Source organism: Dipteris shenzhenensis, chromosome 22 (assembly GCF_047967505.1).
Source record: "Dipteris shenzhenensis isolate YYH24624 ecotype China chromosome 22, Dip_SZ_1.0, whole genome shotgun sequence".
NCBI classification, from domain to species: Eukaryota; Viridiplantae; Streptophyta; class Polypodiopsida; order Gleicheniales; family Dipteridaceae; genus Dipteris; species Dipteris shenzhenensis.
In genome coordinates this window covers 26,647,116-26,656,908 of record NC_141617.1, presented here as the reverse complement: position 1 = coordinate 26,656,908, position 9,793 = coordinate 26,647,116, and positions in this window count along the sequence as shown.

The following is a 9,793-nucleotide window of genomic DNA, read 5'->3' as shown; positions in this document are numbered from 1 at the left end:
CACTCGAAGGTCAACGTTAGCTATTGTAGGAGAACCGTGTGATGACGGATGAACACTGAGTTGTGTCCACACTTCAAATACTTAGACAATGGAGTATAAACAATAGAATTGAATAGATAATCAATCGTTCAGTTCTATCAAATCAAAGCAGCTTGATTACAATCAAGCTGCCTCGTCGGCTAGAAAAAGAAACAATTTCAAATTGTAAATACAGTTGGATTTATTAAAAAATCTTTGCACATGCACAAATTGCACATTTTCAACTTCTTTAATTTTATTTTAGGGTGAATCTAGATACCAATACCAAATAACTATCAATGTTTTAAGACCACCATGCATTTGTCCCACTAGTTTGGATTCCAAATTTTCAATCCGTTTTGGTTTTCAAACAAATCAAAAAAAAGTTATGGAACATGCCCTCAAATAGGTGTGCATCACTTTAGCACAACATTGGAGTCCCATTAATCCATGCGTAATGTTCTCATTTAGGTGTGTCCTTGGGTTGAGGAGAATCTCATGTAGTGTACTTTTGAATGATTACTTGGTTGTGTGTATATATAGAACAAAATTTTGATGTTTTTGAATAAATTGCTATTTCCTATAGATGTTTTTGAATAAATTGCTATTTCCTATAGTCTTTAAGATACATGTTTCACATGTAACATAGCACTTGTAATGCTTTAGCGGTCTCATTCCAAATCTTTTTTACATTATTTTTTTATCTCATTTTCAAGTTTGGAATGTGTACTACAACTTGAAGACAAAGTTTGCCGAATTCCATTGAGCAATGCATAAGTTATGGGTCATGCAAGATACCTATATATAGAAAATTCCCTAAACCTCACCAAAAATGGCTACACCTAAGCAAACAATGACCCTCCACATGGAACACAAACTTATTGCCAAGGAAGTGGAGTTAGAATCGTTAACTAAATAAATAATTCCAATGGCCTCCCTTTCTATGGTATAATAGTTCCTTTCTACCTTACATAGTGTTTGATTGGCATAATAGATGCTCAATAGATGTATCAGTAGCATTTTAGCTATTGTTCTTGCATCAACACACTACCAATTGCAATAGCAAAGGCATCAACAAAAACATGAAAAGGCTTTATCTAGTTAGGTGGTTAGACACACCTTTGTACAAAATAGACACGGCAACTTGAACTAAAATGTTGGTCACCTTATAGATTTTAGGCCTCGAGCTCCAATTTTGTGTTGAGTGTAAAAATGGAGGAAGGTAGTGAATAGCATATGAGGATTATGGTAGAGATGACATGCTTAATGGTGCTTAACTATAGTCAATATGGCATGTGTAATCAAGAATATGGGTCAGCAAATGAACTTTGGGTTGCACACTTGTTGCATATGCTTGATTGCTTTTGCAGGATGTGAATATTATTGTTGTCTTCTTACTACAATAGTACTAACATGGATAGTTAACTAACCCTTTTCAGCCTAAAGCAAACAGAGGTGGAACATCCAATAGCCCCTCCTTGTTCTACTTAAATAGTTTCAAACAATGAGTTTGACTATTTTCTTGGGGTGTATCCATAGATAAGAAAAGATTGTGGGAACATGCTATTTGGCTGTTTGGAAGCTAGATGCACCATGTTTCAACAAAGACACCATGTTTGGAAGACATCCAAAAGACATGTATACTAGCATTCAAGTATTGGAGCCCTATAGTGTTTCATATGTGAGAACTCTACATCCATAGAATGTTGAGGGATTACAGAAATTTATGGAGCTATGTGAGTCCAATTACAATAGCTCTAATGAAGATGAATTTCAGTTCTTCTTATCCTCCCAAGGCAAACTATCCCCTAGCTAAAACTATGCTCACGTTTTCCATTTGGTTCAACCATTTGGCCCAAACTTTGACTTCCTAACTAGCTCTCCCCCTGTTCTCTCTCTTCCAAAACGTTTTAAACATTCATTCCCACCACTTTCTAGCAGCTAGTTTCAAAATATCTTCTTTCCACTCTTGCTTAGTCATTCTCTCTCCTCTTTGCTCATGTTTTTCTTCCACATTTGAAAATCTCTTAGAGAAACTTTTGTCAAAGCTCCATTCATCCCTCTTCTCTTCCATTCATTCTCTACTTATTTCACTCTCTCTTAGAAACCAAAGTTGCGACCTAAATCTGCTTGGAAGGAGTGAGAAAAACGGGTGTTCTCTCATTTTCGGTTCTTTCCTCACCTTTTTGGAGTATAGGGAGTCACCTCCTGAAGTTGCGACCTAAATCTGCTTGGAAGGAGTGAGAAAAGTAGGTGTTCTATCATTTTCGGCTCTTTCTCTACCTTTTTGGAGTATATAGAGTCAACTCCATAAGAAGAAACACATACTTTCCAGTATCCATTTCTTCATCCATGGCTTTCTCCCATTTTTCTTTTCCCATGGCTTACTCAAAAGAGGTGGGTTCTGGTTCTTGTATCACTTTGACCATATAGGCATAGTGAATGGCTGTAAATCCATCATATTTCAGCCTATCCACAGGATACCTAGTTCTGGTAGACCTGCGCAAAATAGGCTCACTTCCAGGTGCTCTCAAAACATCCCTGGTCTTCCTTACTCCAGGTGTAACAACAGAAGGAATACCCAACTCATCATCAATGCTCTGTTCAGAGCCACTGGATTCACCATCCACATAAGAGTGACCTGCATTCACATCAAACATGGGCTGATCTACCTTCTCTTTTCCTTTTCGTGATACTGCATACCACTATTTGCATTGCTTTGAGGAGATTCTCTTGATCTCAATCTGCCTGTCCATGGCGAAGTATGTGAACCACTGCTAGAGGACACTGGAGGTCCACTAATATTTTGTGATTACTGCTATGAATTCAGTGTAGCATTACCATTTTGTGCATCTACATCATCAATCACATTTACTGGTTTATACTAGCTACTCATCTCATCAAAAACAACATCTCTGCTCACTGTAAACTCATGAGTAGAAGGGTTATAGCATCTATACCCTTTCTGCTGCAGAGAATAACCAATAAAGATGCACTTCTTAGCTTTTGGATCCAACTTGGACCTCAACTCATCTGGCACATGAACATAGGCAATGCAACCAAAAATTTTCAAATGAGAAATATATGGTTTCCTACCAGTATACATCTCCTCTGACGTAATGCCATGTATTGCTGCACTAGGAGTCCTATTCATTATGTAAACTGCTGTAGCAATTGCTTCAGCCCAATAATAATCTGGTAGGTCTTTTTCATTTAGCATGGCCCGCGATACCTCTCCAATATGCCCATTTTTCCTTTCTGCAAGTCCATTTTGCTCTGGGGTATGATTGCATGAATATTGCTGCTTTATGCCATGCTCCTGTAGGAACCTTGCAAACGCATTGGAGAGGTACTCTCCCCCTCCATCTGACCTTAGGCATTTTATTTGTAGGCCTGTTTCTTTTTCAACCATAGCTTTAAAAGCTTTAAAATGCCCAAACACTTCACTTTTCTTTTTCATAAAATACACCCAAAATTTTCTGCTGTAGTCATCAATAAAAGTGACAAAATAACGACAGCCTACAATAGATGCAGCTTTAGTAGTCGACACATCAAAATGGATTAATTCCAATGGCTTCTTACTCTCTTGAACATGTCTAGGATATGGTTTCCTTGCCTGTTTTCCAAATTGACAGGCTTCACATACCTTATGCATTTCTACAACCTTGAATTTAGGCAATCCTGCAACTATATTTTGGGCCTGCATTGATTTAAGTCGATGTACATTAACATGACCAATGTGTTTATGCCAGATATCAATATCTGCAACTACATCGGTCCCATGTGCAAGCATTGCTGCACTCAATTCAGGCATGTCCACATCCAACGTAAACATCCTGCCCTTCTTCTTTCCTTTTGCTATCAAGTGACCATTATTTTTCATATCCTCAACAAAGCATCCATGAGGATTAAATCTGACCTGCAAGCTCTACTCAACCATTTGACCAACAGAAACTAGGTTCTTGGTGATATTTGGGACATGAAATACATCATACAAGTATTTCTTTTTCCCATCCTGCATAGACAAAGGAATTTTACCAATCTGCACAATAGGATGTGCAGTATCATCACCCGTCTCCACAAATCCCGGTCTTTCTATTTTCCTTGCATCCTGCATCCATTCTGCATGACCTATCATGTGGTTTGATGCACCTGAGTCAACATACCACACATCATTTCTTTCTTCTGCACTTGTCACAGAATTGGTCATGTGCTGTACCATAAACAAATGCTCATTTCTGTCATCACCCTATCTACTAGAGGATGCATAATTGCCTTGCTGCAATTTTCCATTCATAATGTCATTCTGCTTTTTGTAGCAATCTTTAGCCATATGACCCATTTTACCACATTGCTGTTTGCATTTTGGCCTCTCTGCCATCCACCATGACCTCTTTGGCTCCCCCTGCCTCTAGAGTTACCACGTCCTCCTCCATAGGATTGGTTTTCTTGAGTTTACTGCATATTCTGATTTCTACCACGGCCTCCAGATCGGCCTGCTCTACCTCTGCCTCTACCTCTTCTAGCATTTGAGTAGAAGACAGTTTCTTTTGAAGTTCCTCCTGAAGAAGATGCACCACCATTTCTCTGCTCTTCAGAAATTAGAAGAGCAAACAACTCCTCAAAGTCAGAAAATTTTTCACGGACGGCAATGGATGTCCAGAACTATGCATTATCCTTTCCTAGACCATTCAAGGTCACAGAAACTAAATCATCATCTTCCACTGGTGACCCAATGGAAGCAAGTGCATCTGCAATTTTCTTCACCTTCATGTGGTAGTCATTGATGCTCATATTTTCTCTCTACACATTGTGCAACTCCTACTTGAGCTGCATTTTCTTGGCTTGCGTATTTGTGCTGTACATTTTTGCCAAAGTATCCCATGCCTCCTTTGGCATACTTGCATCTTGAATATGCACAATCATAGAATCCAAAATACTGATAGATAGCTAGTACATAACTTTTCTGGCTCTCTCATGCCATCCTTTAAATGCCTGCATTTCCTGTTGATTGGGAACATTAGGAAGAATTGGTTCTTCTTCATTTCCTGTAATGAACTCCCAATAGCCTTTTCCCATAAGGAAATTTGTCATTCCAAACTTCCATGCTTGGAAGTTGTTCTTGTCAAGCTTTTCAGTGACAATCTATGAAAGAGAATCAGACGCCATTACAGAACACTGCAAAATATTCTGTCACTACAAAAAACACAGCTTCTTCCTCACAAGGGCAAATCTGCAAAATTGACGAAAGTGGTATTTGACCACACAGTCACTTCCTAGTGATGATTTTGCATCAATAGGCAATAAGGATGATTCTGTAACTCCTAGTATCTTTGCACACAGGCATACGATGCAATTTCTGCGATAACTTTTCACCGACCTGGAGAGCAGTGGTCGCACAGTAAAAATAGGGCCTTTTTCTCAGTGCTTGCGGAGAACTTCCGCCTCCAAAACAGGCCCCGAAATGGCCTCAAATCAAAAAAATAAAGTCTCAGTGCAGCATATATTGCCCTCTCGCCACACCACGAAGGGCGTCTCAATCTGAGACAATGCACTCTTGCACTTTTCGAGTGTGCTACCTACAGAGATTTGCTCCCAAACTTAAAAAAGGAAAGCAACACTGGTCCTCTTACCAGGACACTGCGAACTTGGTTTGCTTTCTTGAGCTCCTTACCACAAACCAGGCTCTGATACCATGTGAAGATAGTGGGAGAGAAGGAAGGAGTCTCACTTGCGGCTTTCTCACATACACAATGGGGGAATACATACAAAGGTGGAGGCTGAAAACAGTTTTCCTCTTCTTAGTTATGAAAGCCAAAAGAACTCTAGTACAAAGAAATAGGAGAACCCTATATGTGGGTCTCAAACCAAACTCAGCTAACTAAGGTGGCATACTAACTCAGCCACGAACTAGAGTACATAAGGATAGCTATCATCCAGCTATTATTCATGGGCGGTGTACCAACCGCATATGCAGCTAACAAGTCGGTGACATAAATGCACAATGGTCACCCTGGCATATCGCGAGTGGAGCTCGATATCTCAACAATGCCATCATCTTACTTTGACTACTACCCGAACCTCATTTGGGACGATGCGCAAGAAACTGGGAGGTTGAAACGAGAAGCAACTTTGAGAGGTTGCGACTCTGCTCGCACAGCCAAGCTTGTGATACAAACTCACGATGTCTTTTGGTGATGCATGATGTCCCTAATATTATACTATGCATCTTGACTACTCTTCATTGCCTCGTGAGTTGGATGACTAACTAGATCATAGGGCTTCATAGTTCTGAATTGATTTCCTTTAACTACTTGGGAATTTGTTGTTATTAGAAAAAGGTAACGGATTTATCATGAGAGTTTTGTGTGGAAGCCTAATACATATTGGGATTCTATATGATAGGTAAGACATTTATATATATATCCCAAAAATAATTATGAACAAACACATTGGAATGGAGATACAAGTGATGCAGAGAAGGCATTATCTTGATATTTGGAGAAAAGTGGCATCAAAAGGAAATATTTCTTTCCCTCTTGTTAAACTAATGTTGATATGGATTTCTTTTTTACCATGGTTAAATACTTTGAAGTTTTATATATCATGTGCTATATTGGTCTTTCAAGAATAATGAAGAGAGCAGAAGGATTAATGCTTTAAGAAATCAAATAAAGGAGTGCTCTAGGTGGATTTTCTTGGGAAAATGCCTTAAGTTGTATTTTAAAATAGAATTATTTTGCATATTACTAGTGAATTTTATATGAAATGGAAGTTTTTACACCCTTGGCCAGATATTATTTGTTTGCTAGAATTGAAAACGGTTGGGCTAGACATAGAAATCTTGACTTTGACTCTCTATCTCTAACCAAGCTCACAATCTGGCCATTGGGTTTTTATCTCATGAGAACTTGTATGGTAACAAAGACACTTTACACTTTATGCTCTGATATTTTAAACTTTACACTTTATACTTTGATAAATGGAAAAGGCCATCATTTATCATTTATTTGCCATGAGTCGATAACTTGTTATAATTAGGAAAATTGGACTTGGAATGGGACCATGGCCTTATAGCATGGAGTCTATCCTTCGATACTGGTAATTAGAAAATGCAATAGGAAATTAAGAAAAGGTTAAAGTATACAGATGTTATATTTGGATTTTTTGACCTTGGGAATTCCCTTGGACTTGGTTGGAACTCCCATATTTATGGTTTATTTGAGATTCCCACTTATTACTTGGATTTCACTAACATTTTATATAGATTTCTTCATATCTTTAATTGCCCACCTCTAATTACTATTGAATAGTAAAATGCCAGGATTAGATTATGCTAATCTAGATCGAGTGACACGGATAACAACTGTGTGCCAGCATTGAAGCATGCAATCCCACAATTCATAGTGTACATGTTCTAACTTGCTATGTTTGTGGATGGATGCAGGTGAGTTGGCATACCTCTCCATTAGGTTTGCATTAGAGAATCTAAGGCATGAAGACATGGTGTTACTAGTGAGAATAGTCTATTAATAACCAACCTCTCAATACCCCATAAGTGAGAGTAATCCATATCATACCATTCCTCTTAACAAGGTGTCAAAGTGGGAGTCAATTATTATACTCACATTTATATCACTACCTCGCAAAAAGTACAATGATAGTGATGATTAGTCTCCAATAGAGAGTTCAATTATATTTAACAATACTTGGAGAAAATCCATTGTAGAGTCTGCATTCTCCATTTTGAGTAAAGAAATCGCCTCTCTAAATATCCTATCCATCCCTAAACTTCTTGTCCATCCTACCCACACCTAGTAGAGTTAAGCATACACTCCTTCACTCCTTCACCTCAAGAGATAAGTTTGGTTTGTCATAGTCCATGCTAATTTGAAAGGCGGTCTCCACAAGCTTGAATTGAGAAATGATTCTCTAAGACAATTATGATTAGGCATTATGTACGAAGATGGAATAGTTCAAAGTGGAAGAGGGTAGTTTTCCATGTGCTAGATAGCAAAATTGAAGGATCCTTAGGTGTTACAATATTTGAGTTGATACATGTAATTGTCAGTTTTAGTTCTTCATATTTTCACATTTTTAGGCTTGCATCATTCATCCTACAATCTCTTTAATTTCATTTTCAGTTTTCATGGTAGTATGCATATATTCCTCATTGTTTTCTCATTGTTTTCATGGTAGCATGCATACATCCCTCATGCATACATCGAGCATACATCCCTCATTGCTTTATTATTTTATAGTTGTAATATTTAAACAACATTATATCGCATTACCACAACATTTAAACAAGCATGTTATGTCTAAAGGTCAAGATCAACTATAAGGCTTAAGCAAAGGTAAAACAAAGAACACTAATGCTAAGGGCCTCAACACATGGATGGGACTAGGATGGGTTTAGGATGGGAATCTGTTTCCCATCAAGGGTAAATTAGTACAAGTGGTTAGGGATGGGCTTAGAATTGGGATGGCCACACGTCCTAAAGACCCTAAGAACTAGAATGCAAATCCCTTTTTTAGGGATTGAAAAGCATGGAATGATGACGAGTGTACTCTGCCATACCCTAGTTAAAATTCTCTATTATTAGCACAAGGTTGAATGGAGTGTGTACTCTTCCACCCGACTAATCCTACATGTGGTGGGCATGGGAATAGGATAGAAAATTTATCTTTGAATATGGATGGGACCACCCAATGAGGAATCAAATCTTGTCAAGATTGTATGGGGAATTTGATCCCATGTGCTGAGACTGAAGCCCGAAAGGGACCCATTTTTGTGAGAGTTAGTATATAGAAATTCCCTCTTCATTTTTGTGTGTACTCTTCCACCCGACTAATCCTACATGTGGTGGGGATGGGAATAGAATAGAAAATTTATCTTTGAATATGGATGGGACCACCCAATGAGGAATCAAATCTTGTCAGGAATGTATGGGGAATTTGCCCCCATGTGCTGAGACTGAAGCCCGAAAGGGACCCATTGTTGTGAGAATTAGTACATAGAAATCCCTTCTTCATTTTTGTGTGTACTCTTCCACCTGAGTAATGGGGATGGGAATAGGATAGAAAATTTATCTTTGAATATGGATGGGACCACCCAATGAGGAATCAAATCTCGTCAAGATTGTATGGGGAATTTAATCCCGAGACTGAAGCCCGAAAGGGACCCATTTTTGTGAGGATTAGTACATAGAAATTCCCTCTTCATTTTTGTGTGTACTCTTCCACTGACTAATGGGGATGGGAATAGGATAGAAAATTTATCTTTGAATGTGGATGGGACCACCCAATGAGGAATCAAATCTTGCCACGATTGTATGGGGAATTTGCTCCCATGTGCTGAGACTGAAGCCCGAAAGGGACTCATTTTTGTGAGAATTAGTACATAGAGACTGAAGCCCAAAAGAGAACTAGTACATAGAAATTCCCTCTTCATTTCCTCCCATGTGCTGAGACTGAAGCCCAAAAGAGAACTAGTACATAGAAATTCCCTCTTCATTTCTCTCTTACTCTGAAGTCCTTCCCATGTCGTTGCTTCCCTACATCCATTTCTCTTATTCCTTCTCTAGGCATGTGCTTGTGGCTTCCTTGAATCATTATCTAGTGTTCTCTCATGCATATTTGCTGCGATCAACCTTTCACAGAAAGCACTCACCTTATTTGGTCTCATCAACTTTGCACTGAAGGAGGCTCATGGAGGAGCTTTATAATTATAAAGAAGGCGTTTTCTGCAAGTCCTTTTCCCAACGCAATGTTG